Here is a 16210-nt window from a genome sequence, read left to right as displayed (position 1 = left end):
GTACTATTTCTGCAAAAATTCAACTTTATCGGGACGATTCGAGCAAGAACGTATTTCATACCCAAAATATCCACGGAAATCATTCAAACGGCCTCGTGAGAGATGTCGTGCTCTCTCTCTAACACTTGCCTGCCGATTGTCAAGCACTATAACCCTCATTTTTTTAGGTCTTCAAGTAGGAGGCATGTTTTCAACGATCTCTTGACTGCCTTTGAAGGCTTTGTACCACTCGTACGCTTGTGCTTTTGATAAAACTGATTCAGCGGAAGCCTTTCCCAACATTCGCAGCAATTCCTTACACGCAATTTGATTAGAAATACAAAAATGGTGGTAGTAATTAAAGACAGTCCTACCAACTAAGCAAAATAATTTTTTTTTGAAATATCATTTCCCCGGGGAATTTAAATTAAAATTTCCGGGTACTCTTTTGTCACAATATACGATATTTGCACATCGTTCAAATTTATTACCAAAATAATAGTTCGGTTTGTGAGTCGCTTGCAGCCAATATTCGTCCGATATAAGCGACCGTAATTCGTAATTCGGGCAACCATGGATCGGTTTTGCACCATGCAATGGAGTGGATAATGCACATCCTCAAAGAAGCCATACAGTGCAGCTAACGGTGGATCAAACAACTACAATTTACTCGAGCAATCTCCAATAAAATGTCATAAAAACTCCAGAAATAACAAGTTCGGTTTCAACCGAAGTTAAGACTTCCATGATGGCCACAGTTTAACACCTTTGTTGAGAAATATTTTAATCCAATTTTAATTGGGCACATTAATTTTAGTTGAGCGATAAATTTCCGATAACTTTTGGTTGAAAATTCGTTAATGATGAATGAGCAGATTGTATGAACCGTTTCAGAAATGAAACCAATACCAATAAATATTTTCTGTATTAAAATGATGAAAAACATATCCATTATTTGCTTTACATTCCTCTTATAGACAAATTTCTAATTTCGCTCCTTTCAATTTGTTATACCGTAATTATTTTTGGAAAAAGTTGCTTTTTCTCAACAGAATTTAATTAAAATTATTTCGCTTACCTTGTTTCACGTAACTATGGTCTAAGGGCTAGAATGAGCATAAAGTTTCATTGGTTGGCAACGAATCAATCTGAAAAAAAAAATTTAATATTATTATTACATGTTACTTTATAAAATCAGGAGTTAACTTTTCCGGTATTTTTCTGGATATGTTACTTTAAAAATAGTGGACTAATAAGTTTTTGGAAACCCTATAGTTGGCACGATCTCGTGCATTGGTTTCAATAATTTGATCTAAATTGAATGCATCAGCTATCTCATAGAAGTCCCAAAAATTTGCTTAGGTCTGAGTCCTATTCTGCCAGTCATGATCTTCTTTTTTATACCAGCTTTGATTGAGTTAAAAAGTTGGGCAAATATATTTTCATTACACTGTGGAACATTTTTGGGATTATTGTCTGGGGGGTGAGAAATTCCAAGTCAGGGTGATGGTACTAGGTCAGTATAGTAAAACCCTCAAAAGGTTTGGCGTTCGTATGTGTCAGTTTTTTTTTATGACCTGAAAAAAACAAAAAAAATGGTCAACCAAACCAAGGTCGGCCAAACCCTTTGAGGGTTTTACTATACTGACCTAGTACCATCTCCCTGACTTGGAATTTCTCACCCCCAGATTAGCTGTTGTACTGTGTTATTGATTAAGAACTTTTCTGAGCGAAAGACAAACCTGCGTTCTAGAATACCTGATTGAATCTGAACTGGGTTTTGAAGACTAATAATCTTATAAGTGGACGAATTACACCGTTGTTGGGTAAGAGAACCCGAAACAGTTCATTCCACAAAATATAAAACTGGTCTCGTTGACACTTCAACGTTTAATAATGACGGAACCAAAGGAAAAAAATTTGGGGGGAGAGTTAATTTTTGCGAAGTAGGAAAGGAAGATTGTGAAGCACAGGCTTAGGCAACGTTTTCATTGTCATTCCGCTAGAGAACTTGCAGTTTACTACGCGGATTTTCTGCAGACTCTACGCATATTTCTTCTTATGTGGTACCTTTACTCTCATATACGAGTTAAGTATTGACATATTGTTTCCAATATCCGTTCATTAAGAAATGTTATCTATGAAAGGTTAAAAAAAGGCAAACCACTAGGTGCAGCTGTTCACTGGCGAATTCATAATTCGTAAAACCTACTATTCGTCGCATAACATCCAGACGAATACGCAAAATTTTGTTCATTCAGTGAAATTGACTAGTTCTAATTTATCATCTTCAAGTTGCGACCACCCAAATGAATTGGCTAACTTCACTCTTCCTCAGTTTAAAGTGACAACCCATTCAGCTGGGAAAATTTAGACTCTCTTGGGCATAAACTCTCTCCACACAACTTATTTACTCATACCAAAAGCGGCATTCCCCACATTGTCTTCTTCGGAAGCCACATTAAACGAAGGTAATAAATTTTAGTTTACTTTTCGCTAGTGACACGAGCTTTTAATTCTGTTCAATTTCATTTAGAAACATTACGGTCGGCATAATTATATTTGTACTTGTGTGGCCACCCTCCACACGGTAAACTGGTGAACTAAAGAGCGCATGGGAAATTTATGAGCCATGAGCGTCGAGTTAGTAGATAATGAGCGTGTAAATTGCGTGCAATGTGTGGGCAAATCATTACGGTGTAATTTAGTTACAGAAATATTCAAAAATATGCAAATTTCGTTCTCTCAAAATAACCAAATAACAGGTGATCCATTTCGAGGTTCCCTACTTTTTCAAAGAAAAATCACAGAAACTTCAAATTTAATGGGGAATGTTTATTATCAAGTGAAAGAACATACTTTGGCATTTTTTTCGAAGATTATCTCTTGCAAATGTAAGCCGTGGCTACGTCTCAGGTGGTCCATCCGTTGAGTCCAATTTTCGATGACTCGTTCGAGCATTTCGACTGATAACTGGCGAATGACACGTGTGATGCTTCGCTCCAAGGCCTGTAACGAAGTGGCATTATCCGCATAGAATTCAGACTTTACACATCCCCACAGGAAAAAGTCTAACGGTGTGATATCACACGATCTTGGTGGACAATCGACCGGCCCAAAATGTGAGATTATCTGCTCACCGAAGTGTTCTCTCATGCGATATGTGGGAAGTGGCGCCGTCTTGTGGAAACCAAATGTCGCCGAGATCACGAGTTCCAATTTCAGGCAACCGTATTGACGGTTACGTTCTCATCGGCATCGTTTTTGAAGAACCATAGACCGATGATTCCACAGAAGTTTTCGTAATAAATTGAAAAAAGTTTCGCTACTTGAATCACCCGTTTCAACAATCGAATGCTAGACTATGCCTGCATAAGCTTTTAAATGGAAACACAAAATTACTTTAAAGCCAGGCAAATGCTATTGCACATTCATATTTGTAAACATATTTAGTAGATCTCAATATTTGAAACAACAAGAAACAAACACAACAAATATATGTAAGTATATGTAGATATTTTAATCGGTTAATACCTCTACAATATTTGAACAAATAATTTCAATTGAGTGCTCAAAAAGCCCGAAAACTCGGCGTGGCCAATGAGCTGGCCAACCAGAAAATAACTATGATTATGTGTAATTGTTTTAGGCATTTTAAATATCTTTGCTGCAAAAGCACTAGGCACAGCAATCCCGATATGATAGGTTCCTGTGAGAGATAGTTGAGTTGGCGGCTTCAATAATCAGTTGGATTAAATGTTTGGAACCACTCGCTCATTGGTCCGAACACCAACCAATAGACTATTGACATTGACCAACTCTTTTCAAGTTCTCCCATTCTCCGAGGCTTGCTGAGGAATAAAAAGTCTAGAAATTTGATTGGTTTAAGTTAAGTTATAGTTTCTCTACATAAATTTCTAAGCATGATTGAACTCGACACAGAAGAGGAATATCTTCTAAACACCCTTAAAGTCGCTTGCCGCCATTCCATCTACGAACAGGTTAGGTTTTATTCAAAAACCAATGGATCTCACTTAGACAGTGATTAGTCCTTTGTGTTTAAGTGTTTATAAAAGTGGATTACCAGTTTCACATAGATCGAAGAAGAGTTTTGAGCTTACAATAAATTTATTAAGGTGGTTGATATCAATACCAGTAACTTCGCAAGGTTCTTTAAAGGCGTGTCTACCGAGATATTTCAATCTCAGTCTGGCAAAAGCCGGTTAATAAAGAAAGAACTGACAAGATGATACCACATCGCCTTTCATCATACAACTTTGAATCGCATAAGATCCTATCGGCCAGATTCTAACCCGAACACCAACAGTTGCGAAATTGGTTTTGTTAAGAGCCAGTAGTTCCGTGAACATCTTACAGTTCACTCTCTCTCGCACAAATTCTGATTGCTGACCAGCGCTTGATAAGCTCACTGAATATCCAAAGTTCCAACGCCATTACGGAAGCATCGCTTCCAATCGGATAAAATTTGGGAAATGGTGCCCTCTCTAGCAAGCTCATTGGCTTTGCAATTTCCAGCGATTCCGCTGTGACCAGACACCCATACAAGTCTAATATAGAAGAAGTATGAAACAATTGCTAATACGGACATGCACTGACTAATATTGAGTACACAATCAGCAAGCTCAAAGTCAGTATAGCCGTTCGGCAATTGGAATGAATGCACAGCTCTCTGAAGGAAGCAGCTCTTCGAAGCAGTACATTTTATGCTACCCTTATGGCAGCCATCTCCGTTCGAAAGACGTTACGGTGATCTGGTAGTCTAAAACTAGAGTTGATGGAGAGCTCCCGATAGATGACACCACCTCCTACCTTCCCCCTCAACCATATACAAAATAGGCAGAAAATTTTGATAGAGATCGGACTATTTTTTTCTCGGAGTTATCACGGCAAATTTGAAGTTAAAAGATAAACTGATTAAGCTGACTCTACTGAATGAAGTGATTAAACCGAGAGGCTTTACTTAAGAAAGCCTCAGCTCAAGAACTACTTGAGATAACGAATTAAAGTTTTAGTATGTTATTTTCAAAAGTGTAGACTATCAAAATATGAAAAAATTACCGGCTGAGGCTAACAGTATCGGAACGCCATAGATCTTTAAGCACTTAAGAAAGCAAAGAGTTTTCGATTTTCAGTGCTTTTAACGGTAAATTATGATTGCCTCATTTTTCAATTTATGTTCGTCATAATCGTCCTGTCTGATCAACAATTGAGCGTCTTGTGGACAAATTGAAATTCACCGGCACAGCATAAAATGTTCCAGTGAGACAAAAAGTGTCCGTAGTGACGAGAATATTGCTGCCGCTAGCGCAACAAATGAGAAAGACCCAAATCAGTCTCCCCCACGTCACTCTCAACCGTTGGGCATCTCTGTAACGTCGTTGTGGCGAATTTTGGAAAAAAATATTGGACTACATCCTTAAGAGCTCAAATTGACGCAAGAACTGAAGCTGTTTGACCACCAAATCGTTGTATGTTTGTGAACTGGGCTGAGCAACAACTTGAAAAGGATCCGGATTTTCCTCGAAACATTATCTAAAGCTATGAGTCTAATTTCTGGCTGAATGGCTCTACAATAAGCAAAATATTGGTCAGGCAGCAAACCACACATACTCCATGAGTCCCCATAGCAACCCGAAAAAATACGGTTTGGTGCGCTTTATGGGCCAGCGGCGTCATTGGGCCGTACTTTTTTCGTGAACAAGACCGGCACGTTACTGTGATTGAGAATCATTACCGCTCAATGATAATCGAATAATTTTGACTTGAATGCGATGTTAAGAACTTGGACAATATGTACTTCCAACAGGACGGCGCCGCAAGCCGCACAGCGAATGTCACAATCGATTTATTGAAAACCAAGTCTGGTGAACGTCTTATCTCACGAAATTATCCAGTCAGTTAGACGTCTCGGTCGTGCGATTTGACGCCGTTTGACTATTTCCTATGGCGCTACGTCAAGTCTATGATCTATGCCAACAAACCAGCGACGATTTATGAACTTCATAAGAAAATCGAACGTGAAATTGCAGCATGGCATTGCGGCCCATTTATGCTTGAAACCCGTCGAAAATTGGGTTCACCGTCAGATGAAGCGTGCGCGTAGCATGACCACAAGTCATGCAAAAGAAATCGAATTTTATACAAAATGGCCTCGAATATACTTTTACAGGAATTCACATCATTTATATCACAAACCCAACAAATTTTGTAGCGCTTTTGTTGAAAAATCTGGTAAAAACGTGAAAACGATAAGTATCTCCAGTACAAAAAGCTACAATTAGTATTTTTATTGGACACGTACGAATAGAAGAGATAAATTCGTTAGAAATGCAAAAAATCAAAGCTGCCATTAGTCAAATGTTTCTTAGCGACGCATAACTTGTGGCATGTTTTTCGCAAGGAATGGCAATAATGCTATTGAAATACTCGCAATATCCCGAATTTTTAATTGAAATTGGTATTTCAATTTATCCTATGTACATACATGAACAAATTTATTCAGAGAGAAATATATAAACAATTAATATGAATAATTAATAGTTTCATTTGCATATGCGCATATCTACACAAACGTATGTATGTTTGTAAGCAAATATGTATTCCAATGCAGATTTGATATTTGTTGAAAAGGATATATATTGTACGTGTGTGTACATACTTATGTATTTGTTTGCCTGCGAATGAATATTTATTATATTGTTTATTAAAGTTAATTGCTTGCAAATGTGATTATTAGAATTGTTTTATGCGAATAACAAAATATCCATGAGTGATAAAAGTTTGGATAATAATTTTGTATTCATACATATGTATGTAGTATTAAAAATATCGATAATAAACTGTTGATATTTGTTGAAATAATTCAATTAGCTTTTAACACGCAGTAAAAATAAATTTTATATTTAGATGATTATGCTAATTGTATATACATATGTATGTATGTACAAAAATATATATTTAATTTAAACAAGTAAGGAAAGGGCTAAGTTAAGGTGTAACTGAACATTTCATACCAATTTTCTGGCAATTTCTAACTATAAACTAGAAGTTCAAAGATCTATGTATTAGGTATATGGCGGCTAACGGAAGTATTGATCCGAATCCATCTACATATATTACAGGCATACTGTTATCGGGTAAGAATTTGCTACGAATTTCAATTACATATCTTACAGTTAGATAGATATTGTCGATAAAATGTTCGCTGTAGGAAGTGGGGTCCACATATTCGGCATATGAGGGCTCGAATAGTCCGATGTTGAAAATTGTTTGTCATAAGGTGGCATACATCCAGCGCACTATTCATTCAGGCAAAGTTTTATACTGATACATTAATTGCTTTTTGATTTGCGTACTGGAAAGTGAGGAATCAGATGGATTTTTAAATTGTGTTATATAAAAGGAGGCGGTGTTATAGTCCAATTTCGCTCATTTAGGCTCTGAAATACAGGAATGTAAGGATAATATCATCTACCGAATTTGGTTGATATTGATCGAGTAGGTCCTGAGATATGGTTTTTCATCTAAATGTGGGCGGTCCCACGCCCATCATCTTGTTTTGATCCCGGATCTTATGATTAATGGATTCGTCCTGAGCAAATTTAATTATTGTCAAGTGATGTAGGAGATATTCACATTAAAGCTTTTTGAGGGCAGAGCCGCGTCTATCTACAAACTCGTTCTTACTTTTTTTTGACAAGAAACAGCGCATTAATTTGCATTACATTATACATATCTACATTCTTACTCTAAATACAGCTTGCACGAACGGTCGGACAGACAGACAGACAGCCACGAAATCCTGATCATTCACATAACGGGTGATCCAAGTAGAGGCATTTATTCAATAGCCTTTTTTTGATATCTCACCCGTGAGTCAAGTGTCAAGCTACCTTGTTATTTTTGTTTTATTACGAAAATTATTGTTCCGAAAAGAATGTGAGTATTGTTTGGCATATCATCATGGAAAGACTTACGCCTGGACATCGTTTACAAATCGTTCACATTCTGTGAAGAATGTGTTTCGCGCACTTCGCTCAACTTATGGTCAACATAATCGGTCTACTGAGCGTACTATTCACAACACCGTCACCCATATTGCGACTCAGCATTCATTATTGGATAATATTCGACCGAGGAGACCAGCACGCAGTGAAAAAAATATAGCAGCCGTAGCTGAGATTGTACACGAAGACCGTGGAGAGTCGAATCGGCGCCGTTCGCAGCAACTCGACGTCAGTTCGTCAGTGGAACGACTTGATGCATTTTACGTGGGATCTTAAATTGAAAGCGTACGAAATGCAAAAGAAATTTACGAACGAATGTTAAAAGTGTATAATGATTGTTCACCTAGATCTATCACCATGATCTTGAACCAAAACACGAGACTTATCAAACGACAAAACTTATTGAACAACCCTGGTACTTATGACCAATTAACCGCTGTTCCAATCACTTTCAACTTTACAGGCGTTTAAGTTTAAAAATATTTAAAAAGTAAATTAAATATTAATATAAAAGTAAAAAAAAAGTAGCAGAAACAATATTGGATTTCAATTCATGGAACTTATCGAAAAATTTGTTGTGTGCCTTTGAAGGCAGAAACGAAAAGTTTCCAAGAATCCGTATGCCTCTTATAAATATTGATATAGTTAAGTTACAGTTATCGAACAACCGTTAGTTGAGTCATATTTTAATAATTCCAATGAAAACCACATAAAAGCAAAATTGAATTGAACATTTTTGCACATATCATGTTTATTAGCCAGTTTGTGATAAACGAATTTTCTACAGTTTTTATTTTGTGCTTTTTTGGATTTATTACGCTTCGAAATTAGCAAAGAAAGTTATACTGGAAAAGTATATTTGCGGCAAAAGCAGGCACGTAGGCTTGGCGCAAATTGCTTTGCAAATAAACACGTTGTGTTTAATGGAGTAAAATCGCAAATACAAGTACATATATGTGTATGATGTACATATGTTTATATTTTAAAACTATTGTGAAACACTTACTTAAAACCATAGGCATTTACCAAAATATATGCAAAAAGTTAAAAAAAATAATGATAAATAACAATATCGATATGTTTATATCGATTAAGCGACAGAATATTTAAATCCACGATATTTTTTTTAACAGAAACTTATACAGTTATGTACTTATACTGTAATATCCGGCTCCAGCTAGTGATATAAACTAGAAGAAGGTACCTCACAAGATAAACCGCCTAATCCAAGCTATGTGGAATAATTCGGTATTTATTCTGGATGAAGTCCGCTCACACTGCACAGTATAACAGGATCTCACACGACTACACGAGGGATTTGACTTCGCGCTTGTTATTTGTCGCTGATCGCACAAACTGTCCAATGTGAAAGATAAGATCAGTAAAAAAAAATTACCGACCTAAACGAGGTAAATCCGGGTCAATTCCTGAGCGTAGAACCGGGTGTCGTGGGAATCGTAAGACAGTTGTTTTGCAGTAAGATCCTTGCGCAGCTTCGATCTGGATACTGTAGCATGTATCCAAAAACGACCCCGACATATCAAACATATGTCCAGCATGCAACGAACCTCTTTGCATGCCCAGTTAACCCTACACATCTGATATCCCTCTCCCTATGGTCCGACCCCTTCGAAACAGCACGTTTCCTGGCTGACTTTGATGATAACTTATCTGAACCTTACCAACCAACGAGGACTAAATAGCCGTTGCAACAACAACAGCTATCAGTTACCTATTCAAGCTTGCACGCACTGCCGGAAAGTCATGGTAGTAACAACAACAGAAAAATTGACAAACACGAGATAGAGTTCATTCTCATTTCTCATTGCTACCTCAGAAACACTATAACAACTGATAGAGGAGTCGAATCGGATATCAACTGCAGAAGGATTAAAATATTGACAGCGTTTAGGTGTCTGCAATTGGCAAGCTTCCAAATATCCAGAAATAAAAAACTACAAATATCCTTTGCTTGCGTGAAGTCGACGCGATTTTCGAATACCGTCAATCAGAAACTCCAGGACCAAAAAATAGTAGCCACACAGGCCACACTTTAAGCAAAATCACGGTCAGCATCACGAGTATATCGCTTGACTTGTCCAATACAAGAACTAAACAAATCATTTCTTACAACTCTCATTCCTCCAAATTCTCCGTTTCTAAGACACCTGAACTTTTTTTCGGCCAAAGCCTATTGCTTCGAAGATATAACCCTGTTTGGATCCATAAGTTATCAAATATCAAACGAATCGTTGAAATTTCCAGTTAAAATTATCAGCCAAACAAGTAGTCAAATTTAACGATATGACGGGTGATCCAAATAACGGTATTTTTTTTAATAGTCGTTAAGCAGTCGTGTTGCGCTTGAACAACGTTTACAAATCGTTTAACTTTATTGAGAAAATTAACGTTCTGTAATAAATGTGTTTGGCGCGCTTCGCTCAACTTATGATCAACATAATCAGCCTGCTGAGCTACTATTTGCTACATCATCATCTAGCTTGAGACCCAGCAGCCGTAGCTAAGAGTGTACACCAAGACCGTGGAGAGTCGATTCGGCGCCCTTCGCAGCAACTCGGACTGACTCGAGATTTTAAAATGAAAGCGTACAAAATAAAACTTGTACTATGGGCTCTTGAAATGTTCCAAGAAGATCCGACGTTTTCAAGCCAAATTTTTTTCAGTGAAGAGTTTCAAGAGCTGTCATTTCATCTAGAAAAAAAATGATTTTAGGTGGTTGTGGGCCGATAAAATTATGCTGATACTGTCGTAGTAGTGTTGACAAAATTCATCATTTTATGCTCATCAACAATATATTTAAAATGTTCACCCAAAAATACTTAAAACAAATTAAATTATGAGTTCCTTTTTGAAAGTGAATATAAATATTAGGTCCAACTTACATAAAGCTCCACTTAAGAGAACTTTAAGCTTTTGAAAGCTGCGATCGAGAATCCTTGAGAGACTTAAAATCACTTTCTCTTTCCAATATGCTAAAAAAGTTTTAGTTTTTTTTTTGGTTTCCAGGAAACCGTAAAGAGTAAAATTCGACAGTATGGGCATACAAAAATTGTAAAATACACGGTTCGAAATGGAATTGCCAGCTTTTAAAAGTCATTACTAATTTTTATACTCTCGCAACAAAGTTGCTAAGGAGAGTATTATAGTTTTGTTCACATAACGGTTGTTTGTAAGTCCTAAAAATAAAAGAGTCAGATATAGGGTTATATATACCAAAGTGATCAGAGTGACTAGTCCGTGCAAGCTGTAACTTGAGTAAAACTTGGTACACGTATTTCTATGCTCCATAAGAAGGTTAAGTTCGAAGATGGGCAAAATCGGCCCACTGCCACGTCCACAAAATGGCGAAAACCGAAAACCTATAAAGTGTCATAACTAAGCCATAAATAAAGATATTAAAGTGAAATTTGGCAAGAAGGATCGCATTAGGGAGGGGCATTATTGGAAGTAATTTTTTTGGAAAAGTGGGCGTGGCCCCGCCCCTACTAAGTTTTTTGTTCAAATCTCGGAAACTACTACAGCTATGTCAACCAAACTCTGTAGAATCGTTTTCTTCAAGCATTTCCATATACAGTTCAAAAATGGAAGAAATCGGATAATAACCACGCCCACCTCCCATACAAAGGTTATGTTGAAAATCACTAAAAGTGCGTTAACCGACTAACAAAAAACGTCAGAAACACTAAATTTTACGGAAGAAATGGCAGAAGGAAACTGCACCCAGGCTTTTTTTTTAATAGAAAATGGGCGTGGCGTCGCCCACCTACGGACCAAAAACCATATCTCTGGAACTACTCTACCGATTTCAATGAAATTCGGTATATAATATTATATTTTCTTAACACCCTGATGACATGTACGAAATATAGGTGAAATCGGTTCACAACCACGCCTTCTTCAAATATAACGCTATTTTGAATTCCATCTGATGCCTTCTCTGTGTAATATATACATTAGGAACCAATGATGATAGCGGAATAAAACTTTACACAAATACGGTATTTGAAAAATATGTAAATGACGGATAATGAAATCTCGATTATCACTTTATCATGCGAGAGTATAAAATGTTCGGTGACACCCGAACTTAGCCCTTCCTTACTTCTTATAAATTGCCAATTTTAAAATTATTCAGCGTTATAAATACCGATTAAATAATATTTAAGGATATTTATCGATAAAATTTCACATACATACATACATATATCGTTATATAAACATCGATTGCTCATCGCTAACAAACAGTCGGCATAACTTAGATATTTGTGTTTTTATTTACATATATCTCGTGAGTGTCATAAACAATTAACACAAATATTTGCAAGCTAAAACACTCATAAACAAAAAAACACTTTAAAATCCATTTATTTCGATATTTTATCCAGATAAACACCATATATAGACAACTCATAGTTTTGCAAAAAAGAACGAATACGCAACGCCACATGCATACTTTTGTTTGTATGTACGTATATCTTTTAGTACGCTTTGTGTGAGTGTGCACGACAATTTCGCCAAATAAAATTGACAGTTATTTATGCAGTATATTAATGGAATGCACCAAAATCACGTTTGGTTATCTGTTATGAATTGCTTGGACAATAGAAATTTTGCATGTGCATGCGAGTTGTGGTATTTGTCATTGGCTCATAGCGCGGGAAAGTTGTGTCAGCAAAACGAACACTTGATTTTATGCTGTCGATCAAACATATTTACATATGAATACCTGTACATACATATGTATATACAAATATGCACTAGTAACGGTAAAAAGGAATTTGATTATGCCCAACTAACAAAAATCATGCTTATAATTTGATTAGAATGGAGATAAAGTGTCTTTCAATAACAGTAAATGCCGGGAATTATAATATTATCTTAAGGGCTTACATGGATTTCAGGGTTTCAAGAAATGCATCGGATTTTAATTGTCTTAAATAGTGCTACAACATCTCTGGCATATTGTCCTTGATACGAGATATAGGTTTGGAAATAAAGTCTTGAAAATTTCAGCGTCGGCTATATAGTCACCGAATTTCGAATATTTTCCTTCAAAATTTTGACAAAATGTTTGTAAAATATGCATCGTTGAAATAATACAAATTTTAACAAAATATTTCATTTCTTATACATATGAAAACACAAGAAAAAACGTTAACTTCGGCTGCACCGAAGCTAATATACCCTTCACAGATGCATTTCTTTTAGTAACTATGTGTTCAGTTTGTATGGCAGCTATGTGCTATAGTTACTCGATCTGAACAATTTTATTGGAGATTATATTGTTACCTTAAGCAGTAAACCATACGAAATTTCGTGAATATATCTTGTCAAATGTGAAAATTTTCCATACAAAAACTTGGTTCCGATCAATCAGTTTGCATGGCAGCTATATACTATAGTCAACCGACCTGAACAATTTCTTCCAAGATTACAATGTTGCCTTCAAAAATAATCTATACCAAATTTCGTGAATATATCTTGTCAAATGTGAATGTTTTCCATACAAGAACTTGATTCCGATTGTTCAGTTTTGTATGGCAGCTATATGTTATAGTGGTCCGATATCGGCAGTTCCGACAAATGAGCAGCTTCTTGAAAAGAAAATGACGTTTGCAAAATTTCAAAACGATATCTTAAAAACTGAAGGACTAGTTCGTATATATACAGACAGACGGGCATGGGTAAATCGACTCAGCTCGACATACTGATCTTTTCTATATATGCTTTATAGGGTCTCCGATCCTTCTTTCTGGGTGTTACAAACTTCGTGACAAACTTAATATACCTTGTTCAGGGTATAAAAATATTGAAAATAGGTCGTTTTTTGCTCGAGAAAACCCATGCAACCACTTAACGTGACTAACTCGAGTTAAAGGTTTACTGTTCGCTAGTGTTTAAGAATCATAAAAGACGAATGTCTTCAGTAACAAGAAACACTTCTTCTTCTTCTTTATTGGCGTAGACACCGCTTACGCGTATAGTCGAGTTTACAACAGCACGCCAGTCGTTCTTCCTTTTCGCTGTTTGGCTCCAATTGGAGATTCCAAGTGTAGCCAGGCTCTTAATTCGCTGAACTATACCAATGTCATCGTATATCTCGTACAGCTCATGGTTTCATCTTCTGCGGTATTCGGCATTGCCAATGCGCAAAGGACCATAAATCTTTCATAGAACCTTTCTCTCGAAAACTTATAACGCCGACTCACCAGATGTTGTCATCGTCCATGCCTCTGCACCATATATCAGGTTGAGGATGATGAGTGACTTGTAGAAATTTTCCACGACTTCGAAGTTAAACACTACTTAAAAAAACTAAGGCAAGTGAATGGGTAATTTAAGTATGGCAAACTGCATGCTTTTAGTAACGTTTAGTACCAATAAATTCGAGTTCGCGTTTGCAAAACTTGAACTTACTCCTAACCTCATTCATTCATTCGATTATGATGCGAGAGCGTACTTATCCCCGGAAACTTGCTTACTCTTTATATGTCTTAACAAAGTTATTCGGTTAGATCAGGTTGGTTTAATGAATTCGATCTCTACAGGCATCTCGCTTGAACAGTTTATAACGTCGGTCCGTTATGGTACCTAAAACTTATGCATTTCCTATACTCTTGTCAAAAGACCCACAATGCACTTTGAGCCTATCACAAAATTGTTAATGCGGCTAAAGCAAGTTTCGACTGTCAACTTATTCACCGAAGTTATGACTGCCGAGATGTTTCAACCTCAGTCTTGAAAAAGGCTTGCCAATGGAGAAGGTGGTGCCTGGATGTTTCCACTTCACCTTCTTCCATACAACGTTGTCAACTTTAGTGGGAAGATGAACTTTGCTAAGAGTTGAAAACTTAGTAAATCTTATGCGTTTTAATCTGGCTCAAAAGGATTTCGCAGACGCACAAAATCTGGTTGTTGACAACGCCGATAAACGTTCGCGAAATCTCTGGGCCCAGTACTAGAATGCAAAGTAACTGCGGATAAAACTCACTCCGATAAGAGGCAAGTGTGTCCCCTATTTTATCTCATCTGCTTTGCAGTTATCAGCGATTCCGCTATGACCAGGCATCCAAACGAGTCGGACAATGATCTAGCTGGAGGATATTTCTAGTGAAGTTAGACACTTCTTAACTAACTGGAACGCACATTTAGCAGCTCTGCTGGCGGAGGGAATGGTTAACTCCTTGAAAGAGGCTGTAATTTGGAGCAATTCGTCTACTGCTACCTTAAGAGCGGCCATTGCTGCCTGGAAAACACTACAGCGGTCCGGCTAACAACGCCTCTTCTCGAAGGACTTCTCCTCGTCTACATATTCCTCGTGGTTATAAGAGCTGAGAAAAAGCAACCAGGAGTAGACTGTGCGACGCAGTGGTTCAAGTTTTAAGAGAAACCGTAGAAAGAAGAGAATATTTGTCAGTGTGTCTGTTTGAACACCTTCATATACCTGTACCTAGCTTCCCTGAGCTTTAGAGCGAACTTCGTGGCAATGCACCGGTATCCACGGGTGCTGTTGGTGTAATCTGCAATGCACTGAAAGATGAGAAGAACGATGCAAGAAAGATGGGAAGAACGATGCAAGAAAGATGAGAAGAACAATCAATTTAAATAAATCAAAAGTTGATTTTTTCCCAACTTCATGATTTCGCTACAATTCTTTCGTCTTTACAAGTCAATTTTTTAGATCGTTACTTTCATTTAAATGTCGTGTGGGTAACTTACATCCATTAATACGCATGGCAACGCTGGTTTCTCGTCATCGCACATGAAATGTCAATAATTTTATCAGTCACTCCTCAATAATTTTATCCACCACTCAATCAATCTGGTTTGCCATCGCTCAATATTTGATGCGAATTTGTAGAAACTAATTTGTTTCAAGATTTGCCAAGCAGCATATGCAGTTGCCGCCACAAAATTCCAGTTGCATGCAACATTATACAATGTATTCTATGTAAAAATCCTCAAATGTGGTTGTGTAAATTATGTGCAAGTTAATTTATAGCATTTACCACAGCGTGAACCGAAACAACAATGAACCGAATATTTGTGTGCATTTGTGTGTGTGTGTGATGAGAATGTATTTGTGTATGTATATTATGCGGTCAAAATGGCAGATAAACTACAACATTTGTACGTAATGAAACCATCAGTCATGTCGAGCATAGACCGAACTAAACATTTCA

The 16210-nt window shown here is 36.9% G+C and overlaps 1 protein-coding gene across 1 annotated transcript in view; it reads right to left on the bottom strand.

Annotated features, from left to right (window-relative positions):
• The window catches only part of LOC120772470 (cadherin-87A), a 187619-nt gene that overhangs the window by 132425 nt on the left and 38984 nt on the right, over positions 1–16210 (bottom strand). Inside the window, exon 2 of the mRNA XM_040101112.1 lies at positions 1058–1127. The gene's annotated coding sequence lies outside the window, so the exon portion shown is untranslated. The remainder of the gene's footprint in view (positions 1–1057; positions 1128–16210) is intronic.

The sequence above is a fragment of the Bactrocera tryoni genome, chromosome 1, assembly GCF_016617805.1.
Source record: "Bactrocera tryoni isolate S06 chromosome 1, CSIRO_BtryS06_freeze2, whole genome shotgun sequence".
NCBI lineage: Eukaryota > Metazoa > Arthropoda > Insecta > Diptera > Tephritidae > Bactrocera > Bactrocera tryoni.
Note: the sequence above shows the minus strand (reverse complement) of the source record. Positions and strands in the feature narration are given on the sequence as shown.